The 10,589-nt window shown below is 39.9% G+C and overlaps 1 pseudogene; it reads right to left on the reverse strand.

The window, feature by feature from the left end:
- Positions 1 to 1,475: 1,475 nt before the first annotated feature.
- On the reverse strand, positions 1,476 to 2,132 carry LOC101658110 (annotated as a pseudogene).
- Positions 2,133 to 10,589: the final 8,457 nt, after the last annotated feature.

Here is a 10,589-nt window from a genome sequence, read left to right on the forward strand (position 1 = left end):
TGACAGAGCATGCGCTGTTACGCAAAAACCGCGATAGAGTGAAGCCGCGGAAGTCGAAGCGCGAAGTGGCGAGGGTTCAGTGTAGTTCCCACAAATGAATCTTGGGCTCCAACTGTTATCCATAGCCTGCTGCAAACCAGATTCTCACAATTTAGGCTCTGATACTATTCCCTCTTTTGATTTCAAATTATATAATTTACAATCCTTCAGTCATTTATTTTGGTGTGCTTCTTCCATGTGGACTTAGTTGACATCTCACTTAGATGGCTGCTTGTTTGGCAACAAGCCTTCAAGACCTCAAATGCTATTTTATCTGAGAGCCAGGAACGTATCTGATTTCTTCGCCACATTTTGCTATAGAACCCATATCTTCTGTATTCCCTTCCTGAGTATTTAGCCGAGCCATTATATAAGAAGTAATTGTTCTAAGTTGGAGCTCGGATTTAGTATATTACAAGCCTAAAACAAGAAAAAATAATAACAACCCTCTGAGAAGGTGGGCAAAGGACCTGAACAGACAATGCACAAATGATGACACTAATAAACACATGAGGAAATGCATTCATTCCCTAGCCATCTGGGAAATGCAAGTCAAAACAACCATGAGATATTATCTAACACCCATAACCATAGCACAATTAAAAAACTGAGAACAACCAATGCTGGAGAGGGTATGGTCAGTTTGGAACACTTATTCCCTGGTGGTGGGCTTATAAATACATACAGCCACTGTAGAAAGTGACATGGCTATTCTGAAAACAGAGAGCAATTGAAATACCATATCACCAATCAATTCCATTACTGGACATATAAAACTGTTTTTCAATGCTTGAAATAATAAGTCAGTTATATGTTAATTTAACCTGTTTCTTGAAGACGGCAAAATGAATCACATTAGTAAAATAACTGGTTCTATAATCTTTAGTTATGTTTCCACTCAAGAAAAGCATCATTTTCCATAATGAGAAAGCAGAAATTACTATAAAATCAAAAGACACTAATATGAAGTCATTTGCAAATAGAGAACAGATTAAGTATGAGACTGTTCAATTGCTACCAATGATCTCTGCCTCAGAAATAAAATAAATAAGAGTAATATACAGTCCATGAGTCTAATATGAATTTCATATCACATTTTCTCCTATGTTCTGTTTAAAAAAGAAAATTAAGGTCAATTTTTAAGAGGAGAGTTATGGAACAGTATTGCTAAAAGACAAAATTGCAAAAGGTATCAGTAGGACCCCTTTAGAAAACAAGTTTCTATCAATTGCTCAATGTGTGAGGTTAAAACCCACTACTGGCAAGTTAGGCAGTCCTAAATATACACGAGAGGAAAAATTAAAATATTTTCTGTCTTCATTCATATCAACACCTGCCCCCAGAAATTCAAGTTAAAAAGGTTTTATAGATCATACGTATTTTAACAACTTAATACAAACAGTAAAGCAACCTTCATTTTTTTCTTATAATGTTGTTTAAGTAAAAATTCTAGCAGTTATTAAACTGCAAATGTCAAGTATAGACAATTCGACTACTGGAGTTATTTCCTCATCTCAGTCACTGGATTCATCTTTTAGTTCTAATTCCTCCAAGATTTGTCAACGGTTGTAATGTTTTTCTTCTTGAATTTCTTGAGGATTGCATCATTTTCACAGATTTTCCTCAGCTTAATGTTTGGCAATTTCTTCAGATGAAAATTCCATCCCCCAAAAGTTATCAGATTACCTTCATCTACAGTATCTGGAATCCCTCATACTGCGGTCTCTCTGCTCCACCATCTGCTTGATAACTGTCTCACGAAAAAATGCCACAGGCCCTGCCTGTCTTTGATGCTATTATGTAACTCCATTTGCTCCAACTCACTGCTGAATCATTAGAAATAACTTTTGATTCAAGCACAAATGTTTTTCTTTGAATATTTTACTTTTTGGCATCAAGATGATTTTGAAACCACTGTAATTTTTCACCAATAATTTTGAGATGCAAGGCATCTCAGTTCATTCTTCATTTTTCCCCCTTTTTTCTTGTTTATGGGACTCTCTGGTAATGTGAGCTGCTTTTCTACTATATGGATAGATGACTCCGCCCCCCCTCCCCCGACTTTCTCTGTTTCCCTTTGGTCCTTCAGGCATGATGCCATGCTCGTAGGTACAGCAGACCTCAGGGCTCCAACTGGGCAACCTCACCTGAAGGCAAAGGGTACAAAATGCCTAGTGAGTATAGTCTAAACACACATGAGTCCAAAGAACTGTAACTCTTTACAGGAGTAGAAAGCCCATGTTTCTCCACAGAACTTCTGAAGGTTTCAACATTCAGACCTCATGGGTTGCAGCCCAACTTGTAACCATTGTGCCACCGGGCTCCCGCTCTTGGAAATAGCAACCCTGAAATGAGGAGTAGTTTACCTTTCAGCAGTCTATGGGATTTCGGTTCACAGAGCCCATATAGAACAAAATAGAGCTGCCCCCATAGGGTTTCTGAGACTATAAATCTTTATGAGATCTAGCTGCTTCATTTTTCTCCATTGGAGCAGCTGGTGGATTTGAACCTTTGACATTATTTTTAGCAGCCCAACCCGCAGCACCCCCATTCTCCCTGTTTTTTATAGGAGACTTGCTGTAGCATAATAGGCGACACCCTGAGCGGCTAAGGTCAGTGTAGAAAGATGAGGCTGTCTTCTCTCATAAGATTTTGAAAGTCTCAGAATCCCAATGAGGCAGTTCTACCCTATCCTATCAGGGTGGCTAAGGTTTAGAATTTTCTATGTGTTTCTTTTATGTCAAGGTAACACCCACTCCCACAGTCCTAATACAGGACAGTATCTTTTTCTTAAGCTGGGACCTGAAATTGAGTCTAGTTTCACCTCTTAGAGCAGCAATTCTCCACCTGTGGGTCCTTTGGGGATTGAACAACCCTTTCACAAGGGTTGCCTGATTCAAACAGTAGCAAAATTATAGTTATGAAGTAGCAACGAAAATAATTTTATGGTTGGGGGTCACCACAACATGAGGAACTGTATTAAAGGGTTACAGCATTAGGAAGGTTGAGAACCACTGTCTTAGAGGCTCTGTGACCTTGAACAATTCATCTAACATCTCCTCACTTTACAGACTATCGTCACAAAGTTCTATAAGGATTAATTACAGATAATGTATGTGAAAGTGCCTGGCATATAACTCCTCGATAAATGTTGGTTAAATCCAATGTTTTTTCACTATTCTTGTTCTGATAGATAGCACCAGTGGGATAAGGGAATCAGATTACCCACAGTGATATTTCTAGAAATATACTTATATAAAATACAAGTTGACTGCTATTTGTGGAGTGAAGGGAGGAAGAGTGGAGCTATGCTTCTGCTCATAATGATTTACATTACCATTTGAACAGAAACCCTACCCTAGTTTGTGAACTGGTTAATATGTTATCTCACCTTCAAGACATTCACAGGGTCTGTAGCAAAGCAACATGGTCAGCACTCCCTTTTGTTTTTAACAGCCAGAGCCTGAAATCCTGTAATCAATTATTTTAGTGGATTACTCTAATGTTGAATTTCAGAATGGATGCAAGTCTTGACACTGTTCACCTCAGGTCATCCATGATAGGACCTTATCTACCTGATGCATCTGTTTGGCCTTCATACTGGAGTCACCATAACCTTTTGACATAATGAAGCAGAAACATTCGGGTCAGAATTAGCGTTTTCAAGTTGCTTTCACAACTTGAAAGAATAGAGAGAAAATAAAGAAACCAGATAATGCAAAATTTAAGGAAAGGCAATGTACTTTTCTAAGAAAGTCAAATAAATATCCAAACCGACTCTATAGAAGAAAGGTGTGGCAGTCTGCTTCTGTAATGATTTATAGTCTTGAAAACCCTATGGAGTAGTTCTACTTTGCCGAATAGTCACTGAGTTGGAATAGACTCTTCAGCAATGGGTTTGATTTTTAAAATTAATTTACTATGCCAGCTTTACTATATCCACTGCATCTTTCCCATCTAGGGTCACAGATTACTTCATGAAAACATTTCTTTACTGTACAGGTTAATCCTGTGCTCTCCTCTACATATGAAAGCAAGGCAATGGACTGTTTTAAAACTGGCCTAGGAAACTGGTAAGTAGCCCTAGTGGCATTGTTGGGTAAGCATTGGATTGCTAACTGGATGGTCAGTCACCAGCCAATCTTCAGGAAAAAGATTATCTGCTCCTAAAAAGATTTATAGCCTCATAAACCTTATATGGTATGGCTGTGAGTCAGAATCAACTGCATGGCAGTAGGTTGAGTGTATTTGGAGACTAGAAAGAAAAGGTAACTTTCCAAATTACATCTCATAGATAAGATGTGCTTATATAGACCTTTATCTTATAATTATAAGGCAATATTTTATAATGATTATACCTCAAAAGAAAAGCACCCTTGAGGCACAATAGTTAAGGGTTAGGCTACTAAACAGAAGGCTGGGGGTTCAAACTACCAACTACTTCACAGTCAAGAAGACCTGATGATCTAATTCTACAAAGACTTTTGTTAAAAATCAAACCAAAGCCATTGGCATCGAGTCAATTCTAACTTATAGCGACCCGATAGGACAAAGTAGAACTGCCCCACAGGGGTTTCTAAGGCTGTAACCTTTACAGAAATAAACAGCAAACCCAATGCCACATTATCCATTAATTGAGGTAAGTACAAACTTACTTATGTTTATTTACTGATATGTGACAGTTTCACATTTTTTCATCATGTGGCTGGCATCTGTTTCTCAACCAACCCCATAGAATGAAAGCCTCTGCTCAAATTTATAGTGTATGACAGGGACAGAGTTCCTAGTAATCAAGGTAAACATGGGCTTGATTGTGCTTATTTGCTATTTGTTGAAAAGCATGCGATGCTGCTCACTGTGATTAGCAGCTGAGCACATAACCACTGTACTGCCAAACTTCCTTCTGTACAGATTACAGCATACGAAACCCTATGAGGGAGCTCTACTCTGTCATATAGGGTCCCTGTGATTTGGAATTAACTCGATGGCGCACAACAAAAACGTTCTTCTTAAAAAGAATCCTAAAGATATTTGTACTAAAATATCATGATCTTTCACATATAGGTAAAGAAAATACAGAAGTCAATGGGCTAGTACTAGAAAGGTTATTACCAATAAGAAAAACTGGAAGGGAAGTAGTGGTGCAAAACAGAAAGATAAAGGGCAGCATAGATTGATAGCTTCTCAAAAATGCCAGACATTTTACATAAGTAATTTCATATATGTTGTACAACTCAATGAGTAAGATTCTATTGCCACCTTCATTTTACAGATGTGAAAACTGAAGCTCAAAGAAGCTAAGTGACTTGGTCAACGTCACTCAAAGAATAAATCATGTAAGTTACTTGCATTCAGCTCTGAAATCATAAGTGATTTCTTGCTTTTGCATTATAATTTCTTCCAGTCTAACATGTCTACATTTTCATTCCCTCATGATATGTAACTAGATATATTTAGTAATATGTTAAATAGTTAAGGACCATTTGCTAATAATTGCAGAAAATTATTTGAGTTAGAAGACAAATCAGAAGTCTCTATTCTGAGTGCAATAGCCTCTGCTGAGCTGAGGTTGGTTTCTCTCCCACCCTTATTTATTGTGTGCTCACAGATCACATTATCCTTTATCATTCTTCAGTTTGTGGCCTCAGGGACTACTGGCTTGGCTTCAACCTTCTCACGGAGGGTGATGGATCAGATTCAATGGCTCTGAAACACTTGTTCAATGAGAGTCACATCCTCGGTCACTACCTACCACAAAATAGAGCATTTCAACAATGTATCCTAGAAAAAAATATTAATTGGACTTTTTAAACAAATTTGTAATAGTATTCATGCTAATAACTACAAATTGACACACAACATAAGGTAGTGGTGACAGCTCAAGGAAATCAACAGTACTCTAGTGGCAATGCTTTGACAAGGATCAAACACATAACATTTAGGCATTCTCTCTCACATTCTTAAATGAACATTACCAGAGGAAACTGATTTAAGATTCTTTACAACTATGAATTGTGAGTGAATGCACATTTCAACCTTCCAATAGTTTGACTAGATTACTTAGATCATGTTATTCAATTTTCTTTAGAAAAAAAAGAATTTCGAGTTAATAATAAGAAAAATTGAAAGATAAACAAAACACTAACATCAAGACGGACTTATCTGAGGCATCTGCTTAACCTTTAGCACAAACAAAATTCCTCATTGCCACTGTTACTTGCCCTAAAGTCAACGCTGATTCATTGCAACCCTATAGAAAACAAAATAAAACACTTCCAAGTCCTATGCCATCCTCATAAGCATTGCTATAAAGGAGCTCATTGTTGAAATCCATCTTGTTGTGGTCTTCATCTTGATTTGCTGACCTCCTACTTTATCAAGCATAATGTCCTTCTCCAGGGCCTGGTTCCTCTTGAATATATGCCCAAGGTATATGGGACAAAATCTTGCCATCCTCACCTCTGAGTAGCATTCTGACTGTATGAGGAGAAGATTTTTAAAACCTCATTCATTGAATGGAATTGAAAGATAATGGAATTTTTCCAAACTTTAAAAAACACTTTCACACTTATTCCAATATTCTGGAAATCCCTGGAACAACGGGGTCACAAAGTATTGCTATAAAATCATACACACGGGGGAGTTGGGGGAAGGTGGCCGCCAGATAGGTAGCTCACGCCTGGAGCTCTGTGGAGACTGGTGAGTGGGGAGATTTGGGGGCCGAGTAGGGGTATCAAGTCTGTCGATTCCCAAGACAACTCAGAGCACATCTCTAAACCAGAAGCTTACTTCGACCCTAACGCCAGCACTCCCTTCGGACACCTGTGGTCTTTTGTGCAGCACTCATGGGGTCCGCTATGTCCCCACCAGCGCCACAGGGCAGCCAGTTACACGGCGGAGGCTTCGCTCTGCCTCAGTGCTGCATGCAGAACCACCAGCCAGGTCCCGTGTAGGTGCTCCAGCTGGCATACCACCCCGCAGAGATTCGTGTCCCCATCTGAGCGCCCCTCACAGACCAGCCGGCTAGACCCTCCTCGTGCTCCTCCTGGGAGGCTCGCAGCCCAGTGCCACATTAAAACCAGGAACACGGCAGAGGCTGCTGCCCTGCCCTTGAGCACTGTGCAAACTGCCAACCAGACCTCCCCACACACTCAGAGGTCCCAACCCAGAGGTTCCTGCCCCATCTCCGCACTCCTCACATATCCGCCAGCCAGCCCCCTCTCTTGCCCTCCCTACCACCCCATATACACACACACTCAGAGGTTCCCATCTTGCAACATAATTTCAGGCCTACCAGGCAGCAGACACAGTCTGACAGAAGCTTCTACAGCTGTGGCATAGTGACCCAAACCTTTAGGCCTTGCCTACTGCATTCTCCCTTCTCCCAGCACACCAATGGTGGCCCCGCCTCCCACCCGCCTACCTGTGGGTAGTGCCCCTAGCCAGAAACAGATCACCTAATCCCCAACCGATCCCTGAAATACACTCCCCAGCACTGGGGTCAACAATTTCTCTCAGACTGCAACGTGCACAACTGCAAACAGCCCCTAAGGAGACCTGAAGGTGACTAGAGCACAAACCATAGGCCAAGGCCAGACGGAAAACCCAGCAAGACAAAGGGGAAACACAACCCTTCAAGGCAGTTGGCTAAAGGCAGCCTGCAGAAACACCAACACCAACCTCCAAAAGAGAGAGCCCAGGGCTCTGAGACACCCAGGGAAATGGCACCTAGCTCCAATAAATCGACCAAAAAACAACAGGCTGCTTCCACAGTTTCAACAAGTAAAGCGAAATAAATTCCAATGCGAGAGGACCACCTGGACCTAATGGCAGTCATAGAAAAAGCAGATGTTGACCTCCCACAGAAAGAAATCTTCAGAATGCTGCTTGGAGTCATACAGGACATGAGGAAAGCATTGTAGAAAAAGGATGAAATGATAGAGGAAATAAAGGCCATGCATCAAACGGAAATACAGGAGTTAAGGGGAGAGATAACAAAAACTAATAGCAAACTCACGGACTTCTCCCAGAGAATGGAGGAGGCAGCTAACCGCACCAGTGACCTAGAGGATTTGCCAGCAGAAATTAATAAACGTGAGAAAAAGTCTAACAAGTCCATGAGAGAAGCTGAAGAAAACCTCAGAGCTATGTCTGCCGCTATGAGAAGGAACAACATCAGAATTATCGGCTTGCCAGAGGAATACACATCAAGGAAAACAACATCCAAAATAGTGATGGAATGCTTGGAGGAAAACTTCCCTAGCTTTATGAATGAAAACCAGGCAACTATCCAGGAGGCCCAAAGAATGCCAGCTGAACTGCATCCCAAGAAGAAGTCACCAAGACATATGGTTGTTAAACTACCCAACAATGAGGAAAAAGAGAAAATTATTAGAACAGCTAGGTGAAAACTGGCAACCACATATAAAGGCAAGCAAATAAGAATATGCTCAGACCTATCAGCAGACACTATGAAGAAGAGGAGACAGTGGAGCAGCATATTTCGAAAACTGCAGGAAATTAACACAGACCCAAGAATACTCTATCCAGCCAAATTATCTATCAAAGTTGATGGAGAAGTGAGAGTCTTGCCGGACAAGGAAAGTCTCAAAGAATATGCTAAAAGGAATCCAGCATTACAAAAGATCATTGCCAATCCAGTATGGGCAGAAGAACAGCAATCACCAAGCACATACAAGAGACCGCCACACGGAAAAACTAGACCCAGAGATCATCAAAGGGAAACACAGATAACACAGGTTCAACGATGGAAAGAGGGCAAGAATGAACCACTAACACATATACTGTATGCACAACCCACCGAAAAGAAATGGAGGTAGGAAAACACCCAACATAAGAGGGATAAAATGACATTACGGAGTCTACAGCTAGATGTAGCAACCCTGAATATCAATGGATTGAACTCAGACCTTAAGAGACAGAGACTAAAAGACTGGCTTAGAAAACACCACCCCTCCATCTGCTGCCTACAAGAAATACATCCCAAGATTACAGACAAAAATAGGCTGAGAAACAAAGGCTGGAGAAAGACATACCAAGCAAATAGCAATTCAAAATAACCAGGGATTGCGATCCTATTCTTGGAAAAAATTGACCTCAAAGTGCAAACCATAAAAAGAGTTAAGGAGGGACACTATATAATGCTCAAGGGAACGATACACAAAGAACCAGTAGGCATTCTAAACATTTACTTGCGGAACAAGCATTCAGCGGAATATGTCAATCAAAACTCCCCAAAGATAAAAAAAGAAATCACAGCATCAACAATTAAAGTAGGTGACTTCAATACACTGCTCTCTGAGATAGATAGATCACAGGGAAAGAAATTCAACAAGGAGGCTAAAGATCTAAACACTACAATAAGACAATTTGACCTGATAGATATCTATAGAGCTCTCCACCCAAATATTAAAAAATTCACATTCTTTTCAAACCCATATGGTACATATTAGAAAATAGACCACATGCTAGGGCATAAGTCGAAACTAAATAAATTTAAGCACATTGATATCATACATACCCCTCTCTCTCTGACCACTGAGCCAAGATTGGAAATCAACAAAAGGAAGATAAAGAAATCCAGGGTAAACAATTGGAGGATGAATAACTCTCTATTGCAAAAGGAAATATTTGGAAACCAATGAGAATGAAAACATGACATACCAAAACTTATGGGACATAGCAAAGGCAATCATCAGAGGAAGTCTCATAACATTACATGCAAATACAAAAAAGGAGGAGAGGCTTATGATTGATACACTGGCACAAAATTTACAGCAAATAGAGCAGAGTCCACAAGACAATCCAACTAATAGCAAAATAAAAGAAATAATAAAAATTAGGTCTGAGATTCAGAAAAGGGAGAATAAGAAAATGATGAAAATAAATCAATGCTGCTAAAAGTAGGTTCTTCAAAACCATAAATTGAATCGACAAACCTCTTGCAAATTTGACCAAAGAAAGAAAGGAACACATTTCAATAGCAAGAATAAGGGATGAAAGATGGGATATTACAACGGACCCTAGTGAAATCAAAAGGATAATTACACAGTATTATGTAGGACTGTGTTCCAAAGAATTCAAAACACGGAAGACATGGACAAAAGCTTGGAAGAAAAATCCATTCCTAGATAATCCCCAGTGGCCGTCAAGAACCTCAACAGACCTATATCAATAGAACAAATAGAAAAGGTTATCAAGAATTACCAACCAAAAAATCCCCTGGACCAGATGGGTTCACGGGAGAATTCTATCAAGCATTCAGGGAAGAACTGGCACCAATCCTACACAAACACTTCCAGAACATAGAAAATGATGGCAAACTCCCAAATTCCCTCTATGAAGCTAGTATAACTCTGATTCCTAAACCGGGAAAGGATCCCATAAGAATTGAGAACTACAGACCAATTTCACTAATGAATATTGATGCAAAAATCCTGAACAAAATACTAGCCAACAGTATACAAAAGTATATAAAACAAATAATACACCATGACCAAGTGGGATTCATACCAGGGATGCAGGGATGA

This window comes from Echinops telfairi, unplaced genomic scaffold, assembly GCF_000313985.2.
Source record: "Echinops telfairi isolate 266 unplaced genomic scaffold, ASM31398v2 ScPeMD7_7423;HRSCAF=8461, whole genome shotgun sequence".
NCBI lineage: Eukaryota > Metazoa > Chordata > Mammalia > Afrosoricida > Tenrecidae > Echinops > Echinops telfairi.